Genomic DNA, 14,360 nt, shown 5'->3' with positions numbered 1-14,360 from the left:
ATATGGATATTGTCAAGTATTACTATGCTATATGTTTACTTCAGTAAGTATTAGTTCTCATTTAGAACATTCAGTTATCAGTAGGGTACTAATGACAATAGCAAGTAAGCAAATATGTAAAAATGTATCCAAATATATTTATTGAGGTCCTACTATGTAGCAGGTTCTCATCTAGGTACTGGGAATACAGCAGGTTATAAAACAGGTAAAGATGTCTGCTTCCCTTGAATATATATCATGGGATAGGGAAGCAATAATAAACTATGAATGTAATAAACCAGTAAATCACATGGGATTTTAAGAGTCGATAAAATTGCTATGAGGAAAAAAGTGGAGCACAGAAGAAAATGTGAGAGTTCCAGAGGATGGGGAGAGGCTGGAGGGTAAGTTAGAGTATAAAATACAAAACAGGTGAGGGTAGGCCTCATTGAGTGAATGAGAGCTGAGCAAAAAGCTGGAGTGGGGAGGCAGGAAACCAAGCACAAAGTCCAGGAAAAGAGAATTTCTGAGAAAGAAAATGGCTGTGCAGAGGCCCTAAAAGGAGAGTGATGGGCATGATCATGGAAAACCAAAGAGGCCAGTGTGGTCCAAGTAGCCTGAGCAAGTAGGGGTATAAATTTGATAGGGCCAGTTTCCTGAACGCAATTTGACCTTCATTTGGAGAAAAATGGAGAGTCTATTACCAGATTAGACCAAAGAGTGAAATGACTTAAGTTTTAAAAACAATAGATTGTTGGTGGGTAGGGAAGGGAGGAATGGTGGGAGGAAAGAAGGCTATGGAGAATATGGTGTATGGCTGTGGAGAATGAAGTAGGCTTCGTGGTGAAGGTGAAATGTTGTCCAGTTCTGCATATATCGTAAAGTTAGGGGCAATGAGGTCGTCTGATAAGTTGGATGTATGGTGTGACAATGAATGATAAGAGAAGGAGCGCATGAGCAGCTGAAAGAACAGTGTCTCCTGAGATAGAGATGGCTATGAGTAGGACAGACTGTGATACAAATGTAGTAATTTCACTCTGGTATTGATTAATGTCTATGGATAGATAATGCTGAAATTTGGGAGAGAGGTCTAAGCTGGAGACATGAATATGGCAGTTGTGGTCATATTGATGGTATTACAAACCCTAAGAAAATGAATTGGATCACCAGAAAGCAAACGTAGGTGGAAAATTCCAAAGACCAAGTCCTGGAGCTTTCCAATGGTAAGAGGTTGGTGAGGAAAGAAATAGTAAGACAAAGGAAGTAATGCCTGAGGGAGAAGGAAAACTGAGATATAGGAGACAAGTGAGTAAATTCTATTCGGTAGAAGTGAGTGATAATCTATGTCAAATGCTTCAATGGTTGAAATAAGATCAATGTTGTAAATGTAAACACGTGACTGAAAAAAAGTAGAGGCCATAGGAGGAAATGGTCTTTGAAAATGGGATCAAAGAAATGGGATCTGCAGTAGTTTCCAATTGATGCTATTACGGATTGCCACAAATTTAGTGACTTAAAATGGCATAATTTATGTATTAGTGTTTTGGAGGTCAGAAGTCCAAAGTGAGACTCACTGTACTGAAAGTGTCAGCAAGACTGCATTCCTTCCGGAGGCTCTAGGAGAGAACCCATTTTCGTGTCTTTTCCTGGTTTTGGACACTACTTGCAATTTGTTGGCTTGTGATCCTTCTCCTCTATCTTCAAAGCCAGGATGGTTAGGTTGGGTCTTCTCATGCTACTATCTTTTGCTTTCTTCTAGCTCCCTCTTCCTTTTTTAAGGACACATGTAACTGCATTGTGTCCAGCAATACTATCCAGGAAAATTGCTCTATTTTTAAAGTTAACTGATTAGCAATCTTGATTTTTATCTACAAGTTTAATTACCCTTTGCCACATAACCTAAGATATTTATAGGTTCTAGGAAATAGGATGTGGATGTTTGGGGATAAGGAGGTTAAGTTTTTTTCTAACTACAGCAAGATGACAGCTGGAAGAGAAAGAATCAAGAGAAAAATGTTTTCTTAATATAATGCAAATAATAGCATGTTTGTGTGCTGGGGGTAGTAATCAAATGGATAAAAGAAAAATCATTGTAGGAGAAAAATAACTTACTGGAATGAATAGGCCTAAGCAGATGGCATCTGTACATGAGTATAGAAATTAACTTTAGTAAGGAATATAGCTATTTTATCTATGACAACAGGCAATAAAGTACAATATAAGGGTGCAGACACAAGCAGATCAATGAATGTGGTAGTGACAGTCTGGGGAAGTCATCTTCACTCTAATATTACTTGTGAAATACTGAGCAAGGTCATTGGTGGGGAGTGAGGATAGAGGAAGAGATCAAGTTTTAAGGAAGGAATATAGAAAATAGTCTTAACTGAGAGAAGAATGAATGGATTGAGAAAGTATCATATGCTTGCCTGGCACCATTAAGAAATTTCACTTCGAAATTCCTGGATGTGAGTTTTTAATAAAACCAATTAATAACATGAAGCCTTTCTTTAGGCATTTTCAGCTTTAAATTTTACTAGGATGTGGTTTTGTCAAGCTTGCCAACCTTGGAGAAAGGCAAGGAATAGAAGGGAATATGCAAGGGGAGAGATGATGCTTGAACTTGACCTCTTAACTGGGAAGATGGGAAGTGAGGTCATCTAGTGGATGAGGGGGCATGAATAGTTGGTAGAATCAAAAGACTCGAAGCCTCCTGAGGTAAGGAATAAAGTAACTTTGAAGTTGAGGAACTACAGGCTAAGACCAGACTTAGACAGCGTGTATTGAGTCAGTGTCATGTGACTGCTTACACTATTTATGGCATGACATTATATAAGATCCAATGAAAGTATGTAAATAATATTTTCTAAATATATTAACTTCCTAATTAACTTTATCCTCATAAAGTTAGGATATCTGCTAGGTGATTTCTAGTATGTTTTCAATTGAGCCTCACAAGTATGTATGTAGAAGAACTTGGCACTATTCTTTACAGAAGACTGATGCAATAGGTTCAGACTTGCCCACCCAGCAGCTAGGAAATTGAAAATCCTCAGTTCAATTTCAGTAATCCGTCTTTTAATCCCTCAAAGTGTTTCATATATTTGGGTCTAAAAGAGTGTCTCTTTACCTTGTAACTCCTTGAGTCTTATGATTTCTATTAACTTTTAATATTGACTTGACTTGAGGGATTACTACTTACTTTATCATACAAAAAATGTGATTTTTAAAAAATTTTTAATCAGGAATTTTATGAGGATAAAGTTATTTAGGAAATTAATATGTTTAGGAAATATTATTCATACACTTTTATTGGATCTTATATAACATCATGCCATAAATACAATAGTGTCATTCTATTGGAAACCAACAAAAATCCATTCAGATAAACTACCTGGAAAAAGACATGTTGAGACATTTGGGGATAATTCAAAACTTTGGGTAATAAATAATAGTTATGACATTTTTGTGTTAGTTTCTTTAAATGGGAGAATATTTTGGTTTAATTTTTAAGTCTTTCAGAAATACAATAGTAACTACAGGTGAAATTATAAGATATTTGAGCTTTGCTTTGTGTACTTCAGCAAGAAGCTAACAATGGGCTGGGCATGGTGGCTCATGCCTGTAATTCCAGCACTTTGGGAGCCTGAGGCGGGCAAATCACCTGAGGTCAGGAGTTCAAGACCAGCCTGGCCAACATGATGAAACCCTGTCTCTACTAAAAATACGAAAATTAGATGGGCATAATGGCAGGTGCCTGTAATCCCAGCTACTCAGGAGCCTGAGGCAGGAGAATCACTTGAACCTGGGAAGTGGAAGTTGCAGTGAGCGGAGATCGTGTCATTGTATTCCAGCCTGGGTGACAGAGCAAGACTCTGCATCAAAAAAAAAAAAAAGCAGCAAACAAAGGTTGCAGCATGAGTGTAGAGGGGTGCTGGTGGTCAGGGAGGGGTGGTAAATGGAGGGATATAAGAAGCCAAAGAGCAGAAAATTAATGTCTGCTGAAATTGGGTGATGTGTACATAGGGGTTCTAATTATTTTATCTATAAATGTTTAAGTTTTTTCATAATCAAAAGCATAATTCCTAAACTATTTCACATAGACATGTTAATTTTCATTAATTCCCCATCTGCAGGGATGCCCTAATTTTAAAACTTTCTTTGCTCGGGAGATGATGGTAGAGGCTGAATGTGGTCAGGAAATTGTTCAGGGGTAAATTCCATAGACACCCTCTACTGACTATGAAAAGATAATTATTTACTACAGATACAACAATTTGAGATGTCACAACTTCATGAATGCATTTTCTTGTTTTTATTCCCTTTGAAATATTTGAAGAACATCTCTAAGAGTCCCTCAGTCTATCAGTGATTTGCTGTCATTTCGGTGCTAAAACTTAAAAATATATCACCTTTGGAGGAGACGAAGAAATGTATCTCAAGATGGATGCCATCATTTGGGCTGTGATTGATTCTTTAAAATAACAGTCATCTCTTTTGGTGCTCCTTTAATTTGATGGTGGATTAATATTGTTTGACCAGATGATAGTAGCCATCAATCTACTTTACTTCCTGTGACTGAAATGCTTTCTCATCTCTAGTAGGCTGGGGTCGATACTATGTCCACATAATCTGACCCAGCTTACTAAATAAAGGTTCCAATTAAAAATTATTTGACTTGGGGAGAAAAAAGAAAACTCAAATAAGCCATAAATGGGTCAGTATTCCATTTGTTCAAAGTATGAATTTCACGAGCTTAAAAGCCAATCATCGTACTTAAAAGCCCGAGAAAGTGGCCTATTGATTTGGAAATTAAACATCTGCCAATAACTTGAATGTACTTTATGTAACAAAATGATAAAAATGTTTTAGTCATTTAATTTAAATCACACATCAAGTGTATATTACTCATTGTGTAAGTTTTAAGCTACTCGATAAAAATCACAAAAAAATTAAATGAGTTCTGTAGGATATTGGTTATTTTTTTTAAAAGCAGGTTTACAAATACATTTATCTCTATTGTGAGCATGATTTTGAAGGTCAGGAAATATGGCTTTTCTAGTGTTACATTTTATAAATGTAGAATATGCGATCTATACCAATAAATTACTAGAACTCATTAATATCTTTACAAACCATCACAATAGTAAACATGTAATTCTCTAAATTCTCTAACAGTGGCCCATTAAAGTTTAGTACATATTAATCCCTGTAGCTAAGGATATGGTGATCGGGGATGACCAATACTTCTATGACCAGGAGAGGTGCTTTGACTAAAGTCTAAAGATATCCACTAAAATGCAGTGGCAGATATAATGAGAATTTTGAATGTATTATTTGTGATTATCTATTCTACTTTTCTTTTAGGTGATGCATATAAAAATACTAAGTTATATGTAAATCCAAGGAAGTTCTGACTTGCATAATCTCAAAGGACCTGAGAACCTACAGTCATTGAGAAAATAATTGTTGGGTGCATTGGATTATGATTTTTTTTCATTCTCCCATCACTCTGCTATTTCTCTAATTGGAAGATATCTATGTATAATTACATCTTTAGTGAAAAGTAATTGTAATTCTTATCATTGGTTTTTAATAATGAGCTTTTTTCTCTAATACGTAGTATGTTTTACATTTCATATAGCCACTGGGTATAGCAAGAAGGAAATCAAAGCAAGATTTTTAACTTTAAAACTAATAAAGTAGAAAAAAATAAAACTGATAAACATTAAAAGTTATGAAAGAAACACAAAGATCATTATCCCAATTTAGAAAAGCAAGAATTCTGAAACTACTTTTAGTAAGAACAGAACAGAAAAGGGAAATATCTTATAATTTTAGAATTCTTTACATATTCTCTCTCTCTGTTTCTCTTACCCTTTTTGTTTCTCTTATTCCCACCAAAGGCTTTGTTAATTTATGATAACCTTTAAATATAATATTTACTCATCAAATAAAAACTTTAATATTTACCATCACTGGATGACACAGTAATTTGTCAGTATCCTTGTAATGTTTCTAAAAAATGCCTGCGTAGTGCTCACTAATGATAAATGAGAAAACAGAAGAAAGGTATTTTTTAAAGATACTGGCCTAAGATATATACATTTTCCAGAGTATTCCTAGTGAAGAAAGGCTGCTTGAAACTGTTCAAAAATCTTTGAAATAAAGCCATTAACTCTAGCTGCATTCAGTGTATCTGTAGACATTGGACCTGCAGTGAAATTGTGGAATTAGCTTTTACTGCTGGTTGACATTCTTTATACTAGAGATACCAACATGGGCCCTTTATCATGGGAAATAGCAACATTCAATGGCAGGTATATTCAATGCACCTTCGAGGAAAACTGAGGAACTCGGGATTGTGTTGTGGGCCCTGGTCATGCTTTATGTGTGCAGACGTCTATCTTCTGAGGAAAATTTGAGTTATGACCCTTTTCATATCTAAAATGAAAGGAATTAAAGGAGTTGAAGATTGGCTTACTCAGGGCCAAGTTTGGTTGTATTTGAGAAAAGCATATTGTGTTTCATTTTCTCTCATGAGAAAACTGAAGTTTTAAAAATTAAATACTGCTGAAATTAGTATATTTTAGTGGTTAAGAGTTTAGATCTCGGTGTGAATTATAGAGATGTTCCCTCATTATTGTATGACCTTGGGCAAAATATTGAATCTGAGAACTTTTGTTCTCTCATCTTCGAAATGATTATAATGATTATGTGATAATGATTATAACCAATTCATTGAGTTACTGTGAGGATTAAATGAGACAAACGTGTAGAGCACAATTCCTAGATCATAGAAATACTGGAAAAATGTAAATTACTATTTTTAACTCAAGAAATATCCAGTTTTTCAGCTTTCTGGGGTCAGTACTAATTTTCCTTTCCCTATTGAGTCATTGGAATCATCATGCTGTATGACTTCTAGAAACATGGCCTCCTCTTGAGTATTCAGAAGGCCTTGGGGTGGTACTAGAAATGGTATTCTAGCAGGGGAGCTTCTGGAAGCTGCTTGAACATCTTGGGCTCTTACAGCTCCCTGTACCCCACTTTGAACTCAAATGTATTCACAACTCCTACTCTTCTACCCCAAGTCTAGCTAAGACAAAGCTGACTCTAATTTGACTGACACCAAACTTTACTCAAGAGTTGAATACACAAGAAGAGGGTAACACAGAAAGGCAAACTTAAATTTGGGTATTAGATGTCTTTGCTCTCAAAAAGGTTCTAGCTCACTGCCTCTCACCTGACCCTCAGCCTGTCACCTGTCATGAGAGGTTCTCCTCATCAGATAGACAGTAGCTTCTTCCTTCCCCCAAATCCCTATTCCTGCTTCACAGGAAAAACCATGTACATTTGACCCTTTGCATCTGTGTATTCCACATCCATAGATTCAACCAACTGTGAATTGAAAATACTGCAGGGAAAAAAAAGTATGGTTGCATCTGTACTGAACACGTATAGACTACTTTTTCTTGCTACATGAGGGAACAATGTAACTATTTACATATCATTTACATTGTATTAGGTATTATAGGAATCTAGAGATGATTAAAAGTATACAGGAGGACGTGTGTAGGTTATATGCTGATATACCATTTTATATAAAAGGACATTAGCATCCTTGGATTTGGGTATCCACCAAGGGCCCTGTAAACCATTTCTCTGTGGAAACAGGGAAGATGGTATCTGAAGAAATTTAGGCGAAACCCTTAATTGATTACTCTGGAATATTTGCTATTAGAATATATCATGGTCCTAGCTGTTCCTACTATCCTAAGATAGTATTTGTACAAATGAAAGGTTATTTGGTTGATCTTCCTAAATTAAGCATCTACCCCAAGTGATTTCCTATTAACTTCACTAAAAATTGCAAACAATTAAGTTTTTTTTCTCCTACAGAGATTTCTGCCTCACCTGGGATCCCAATATTCTTAGTAGCAGACACAATAGTAATCATTTTTCTTATAAATTAATTTTTATGTTAAAGTTTGTCAAGAATTTACAAAAGAAAGACTGTACATTGTAGGTAGCACTTGCCCTGGAGGCTAGATACACACCCACCCTTACACCTCCAACCCACAAATCAAAGCCACATTCAGAGAAATAACTTTTGAGATCTAGAAAAAGGAATGGGTTTGGAGTAGCAAATGAGTATCAGCTATATACATTTCAAAAGAGCAGATGGCAGTCCTCCAGGAATTCTGGCTTGCCCTACACGGAGTAGCCCCTTATTCAAAATTAGAAACTCTTTCACCACAGCTGCCTGAATTTCTCTCTTCTGTTTTTTGGATAACTAGACTCCTCTTTTGGAAGAGATAATACTGATGGAATATCTGCCATCATAACTGAGTGTGAATTAAGGGAAAAATAGATCGTCTGTCTCAACAGATGATGGCTTGTACTGGGTTGGAAAGGTAGATCATACAGATTGCTTTGGGGAAGGACAACATGGGCACTGGAAAGAGGAAGGGGGATTTTTCTTTTCTAGCTATAGGATTGGTCGCTAGCAAAATTGTGAAGTAGGTGAGATTTGGTTTTGTGGTATCGTCTCACCACTTCACCAGAATTCAGCTTTCAGTGCCTACCTTTGCCAGATTATTTACCTCTAGTATCTCTCTTCTCTTATTCTCTTCACATATCTACTTTCTAGCTTAATATTTGGAATCTAAACAACTCAGAATCCTTAATAGAATCCTTCGTAGGAAATAAATGTCTCATTTCTGCTGGGCTTACAGACTTCCAAGTTAGCACCACTGTCCAAGTTGAAAGCAGTCTATACTTTGTAAGGGAATTTTCTTTTTTCATTATGCTAAGGAAATCTCATTTCTACTGGTAGGCCAGAGGTGGTAGTATACCCTGGGATGGACAAGAAAATCGGAAACTGGCCTTTTCTCAGGCACAGAGGCAGAAACCAGTGTCGTCAGATCCTTGTGCTGCTTATTCCTTTTTGTTCTCATTCCATAACTCTTTCTGTGTTCCCATATTAATCTCAGGTCAGAAATAGGGCTACTGAAATTTTAGTACCTTGAGAGCCTGTTCTTTCTAACAGAAATTTGCATAACAAAAATTACTGCAATGGGTTTCTTATATTTATAAATCTTTGAAAATGGAGATGCTGACTCCTTTGAAACAGTAAAGCACATACTAGACATATTCAATATAATTAAAACAAGTAAAATCCATAAAATCAGGATCTAAGCCAGTCCCCTTGACAAGTCACTTTCATTTAAAGCCTTCCCATTTAATGTCGTTCTTTTAAGAAAGATGTATTAGTAAGAAATGCTGGTGGAGGAAACCACAATCAAGAGCAAATGCAGTGAAATGATTGAAGATGCATTCTTCAATCTGTAGGGTTTACTAGGATTACTTAGGCTAGAGAAAAATCCATGAAGGTCGTAATGACATTTTTATCATTTTAGACTCATGTATAACATTTTTTATATTGTCTTTGCAATACACATTAAATTTTTAAAGAGTGAGCTGTTACTTTAAAAAGCAATGATTTAAAAATTTATCAGTTCTACCTTTCTGTAGTTTAACAAGAATTTTTACCTCCAACGTTTAGAAATCAACCAATAATTTGTTTTTGAAACTGCTAATGTGCTTTCTACAGGTGAAAAGTAACAGGTTTGTACCAATGTATTTTTAGCTTCTAAGAATGTACAGTTAATCAGCAATAAATGAAAAGAGTATCAAGCTGATGTGACATACATACAACATATCAAGTAAGCTAAGCATTCTGTTTTTCAGAAGCTATGCAAATGTTTGCTTAGAACACTGATAAACAGTCTTGAGCAATAATAAAATAATTGGCTTTTATTGGGTGCTTATTATGTGCCAAGCACTAGACCCAGTACCTCACATATCTCTTTTAAACCTCACAGCCAATTGGTGGGACATGGTGGCACACACCTGTAATCCTAACTCTTTGGAAGGCTGAGGTGGAAGGATCACTTGAGGTCAGGAGTTTGAGACCAACCGCCAACATGGCGAAACCCTGTCTCTGCTAAAAATACACACGTGCGCGCACACACACACTCACACGCCCAGACACACACACACACAGCCAGGCTTGATGGCATGCACCTGTAATCCCAGCTACTCAGGTGGCTGAGGCATGATAATAGCTTGAACCTGGGAGGCAGATGTTGCTGTGAGCTGAGGTTGTGCCATTGCACTCCAGCCTGGGTGACATAGCGAGACTATCTCCCCCCAAAAATAAATAAAATAAACTTCACATCCAGCTTGCTGGCTTGTCAGTACCTATCTGGCACTAAATAGACATTTTTGAAGAAAAGGCAGCAGGTAGGCTGGTCAGGGGATCTCAAGGAAATATTCAAGGTACAGGTTAAGAAAATATTTATCATATTAATTTCATAAATTCAGTAAATCTTGTAGAATAAAAAACTGCCCAAAGTGGCAAAACTGTAAGTGATAAAGATGCAGTTTATCTGTAAATCTGTCCAAGGCCTAAGTCTATGCTCTTTTGACCAGATATTCTATACTTTTGTCTTTACACCTATATTAGCACATCTTCAGAAAATCGGTAGTTTCAGGCAAGATCCAGCCATGAACTATGATAGCACACTAAATTCCATACAGTAAACTACTAATACTGACCTGTACAATAGGAGAACATGTTTTAAGTGAAATTCGATTATGAAATATATGAAAACAGGGATCGCTTAAAGACTGCTACAAATGCCATTGGTAGCTCCTTACTGATTGTGCTTAAATACACATTCGTGGCTGTTATTCAAGTCAGGAGAGAAATCAAGACCATAGACAACTGAGGGGTAGGGAGATATTTTTCTGTCTCCCCCCACCCCCATTTTTTTTTTTTTTAAGACAGGGTCTTGCTCTGTTGCCCAGGCTGGAGTGCAGTGGCATGATCTCTGCTCACTGCAACCTCCTCCTCCTGGGTTCAAGCGATTCTCCTTCCTCAGCCTTCCGAGGAGCTGGGACTTGTAGTCATGCCACGTGTAGGCATGCCACCATGCCTGGCTAATATTTTGTATTTTTGGTAGAAACGGGGTTTCACCGTGTTAGCCAGGGTGATCTCAATCTCCTGACCTGGTGATCTGCCCACTTCAGCCTCCCTAAGTGCTGGGATTACAAGCATGAGCTACCACGCCTGGCTTTTTCCCCTTCTCTTTAAGTCTACGTTAAGAATCAGTGCAGAGCCACATTCGAGAAAAACACTGCCCTTTGGCTGGTTTCCTTTTTTTTTTTTTTTTTTTTTTTTTTTTTAATGTATAGGTAATCATCTTTCCCTCACCAAAATAGAACTTGGGAATATGAATGTATTCTTTTAAGAAGGAAACCAGTTCCTAGCTAGTGTGAGTTATTGGAGGGAGAGAAGCAGAGAGAGAAATCAGAACTGGGTGATGGGAGTGATGGGAGAAAGAGCAAATAGGAGAGGAAAGGGAAGCAGGAGGAGAGGACTTAGGAGTTACTGGGTCAGACGGGTCACCGTGGAGAGGGTGGTTGGACTTGACCCTCTGACCCCACTTCTTGACCACTGCAGGGTCCTTATGGTCTTCTCCAGCAACAGGCTGTACTAGGACGAGGGTCAGATCTCTGAGAGGACTCCTAAAGGGCGAGGGCTTCTCTAATTGTTGCAAACTCTAAGAAAACTGCTCAGTTAACCTTAGATCTCACAAAACCTCACTTTCTTCCACCTTCACCCCTTGTCTGTTCTGCACTTGTCCCTTTGTCTATAATATTCCTTCCTGAATAACTTTTAACCAAAAAGCATTAAACTTCCACTCAAAGACTCCCCCGACCTCTCCCGCTCATAACACCGAAGCATGGGGTATTCTCTCTTCCCTTTTTCACAAAGCCCCCTGTGATCTCCTTCTAGGGCCTAGTCACTGTGTTTTATAATTATGTATAGACTTGTCTATCTCGACAAACTCTAAGCCCCAGGATGTGCATGAATGATGTCTGTTATTTTCATTCTTGTCCCTCTGAAGTATCTTCCTTATCATACAATCGATGGTCAGAAAATATTGATTAAATATAAAAGAACTAAGAATTGAACGTGAACTAGGGAAGTGGGAGAAAGGCCAGGAGATAGCCACTGTTGGGCTGGCTGCTATTCACGGACTGCCTCCCATCCCGTATCCCTTTCTCTCTCATGCTCCTTCCCAGACGCTGGTACTCATGCCTTATTAAAAGATGGCATCCTTGTGTTCATGTTCAACCTACTAAGCCCACTCTCAAAGTTTTAAATGATCTTGATTTTATCTTCTCTTACTCATCTCTAGACATTCTATTCCCTCTAACCCGTATCCCCCTTTTCTTTAAGAGATGGGATTTCGTTCTGTCTCCCAGGCTGGAGTGCCACGATGTGATCACAGCTCACTGCATCCTCGACCTCCCAGGCTCCTGAGCAGCTGGAACCATAGGTGTGCCACAATATCCAGCTAATTTTTAAATTTTTTGTAGAGACGGGGTCTCCCTATGTTGCCAAGGCTGGTCTTAAACTCTTGAGCTCAGGTGATCCATCCTTCTTGGCCTCCCAAAATGCTGGGATTATAGATGTGAGCCACTGCACCTGGCCTAACCAGTACCCTGTGCTCCATTCATTATGAATTCCTTAGATTTCCTGTAAAAGGACTGTGCACACTCTGCCTAGGTCCCCTGGCTTTCCATATTCTTTTTGCTTGAAATACTTGCATTGTTCTCTCTTCTCATTCTTTTACCTTCCAGCATCTATTCAGTCTTCAATACTTCCATCTGATTTCCTCTGCCACCTCTAGACTATCATCATAGCTATCAATGTAGGTGTAATTGGTTTGTATATTTTCTCCCTAACCAAACTGAGTAGTGCATGCTGCAGGATTAGAACCTACCTCTTCCCACTTAGCCTAGTCCCAGCATTCCCAGTTGATACTCTCTAATTGCCTGTTGAATAAAGGAATGCCTTTCTCCTTCTTTTGTCTTCTTTGGTAGAAAGTCCTTCCAATATCCGAATGAATCTGCCATCCCTGGAGCACAAGTCTATAGAGATCATTTAGAGATGTGTGTTCAACTATATTTGTTCATTTTAATTAATAACCCTGGAATGTCAGCAAGAGGGCTTGTGTATCCGGACAGGAGGGAGAAGTCAAAGGAAGGTCTAGTCATCTATTTTTAGTAAGATTGCCATTTCAGGGATGGAATTAAAGACTGGGTGCCTACTGGCCAGATGTGCTAAAGATTAGTTACAGTATCTCTTGGTTTTTGTTAAAAGTTCCAAATGAGACATGGAATTCAGACTGGAGCTGTATTCAGTTCACCTGGGAGCTGGAACTTGAAAGATAAACTTCAGTATGAAAAAGAAACAGCAAGAAAACATACAAAAATGCTATTAGCAGCCACTCCAGAGTTCTATATTATTGCCTTTCTATATAACATTTTGTATTTCTACGTTTTACTTGTTTTATATCTTTTTTAGTAGATGTAATTAGAGATTTCAAACTAAGTTTTGCATGTTGAATCTAGAGTTGCAATATCTTTTTCTTCAGGAAAAAAATCTTTGGAAACTTCAAGAGGCTTATAAAAATTTTTCTGTAAAGAATTAGATGATTAGTTGCATGTAATGATAATTAGAAATCCAGATATGTAATTTATGGGTTTGGCCTTTTAGAAATTAGACTTTATACTGTTTCACTTTTAACTATAAGCTTCCACAGATGCAGCAAAATGCACGATGCCACAAACACCACTAGACCTTGACTGGGTGCCCAAAGGTCTTGGCTGAATGTGAATTAACTAGCTTGGTAAAGGATGACTATTTACATGTACTGCAACCTTTAATTTCTTCAATTTGTAGAATTCTAAGTGAATAGTCCCTAAGATATCTTCAGTATTTTAGAAAGGTACAAATAGCTTGAACCAAAGAAAAAATTGGGCAAAAATGTCAGATATCAGAGAAATGACCACCAGTGGTCAAAACATTGTATTTTAAAATGTAAAGCTAGCTTTGTTCCTTGTTTGATATGAGTGGGGAAATTAATGAGAGGGAGAAGCCAATGGGAAAGAGACTATTGAGCATATGCCAGTATGTTAGCTGGCAGGTCCTCCACAAAGGATGTTTATATGTTTTCTCATGTGACCCATGTAAGACAGTGGGGGTAGGTGTCAGTATGCCTGTTGGCAGACTGGAAAACAATTTTTCCAGAATATTCCAAAAATATTTATATGTTAACGTGTGCATATACACATATATGCCTGTATATATATATACATGCATGTTTCTCTTCACCTACTATGTAGTCTCTTCTTTGAAGGCAGATTATACATTGGGGATATTATAATTATCTCCAAATAGTGGGAGCCAGCATCTGGTAGAATCTTTTTTTTTTTTTTTTTTTTTTTTTTTTTTTTTTTTTTTT

This window comes from Piliocolobus tephrosceles, chromosome 4, assembly GCF_002776525.5.
Source record: "Piliocolobus tephrosceles isolate RC106 chromosome 4, ASM277652v3, whole genome shotgun sequence".
Lineage (NCBI taxonomy): Eukaryota > Metazoa > Chordata > Mammalia > Primates > Cercopithecidae > Piliocolobus > Piliocolobus tephrosceles.
Note: the sequence above shows the minus strand (reverse complement) of the source record.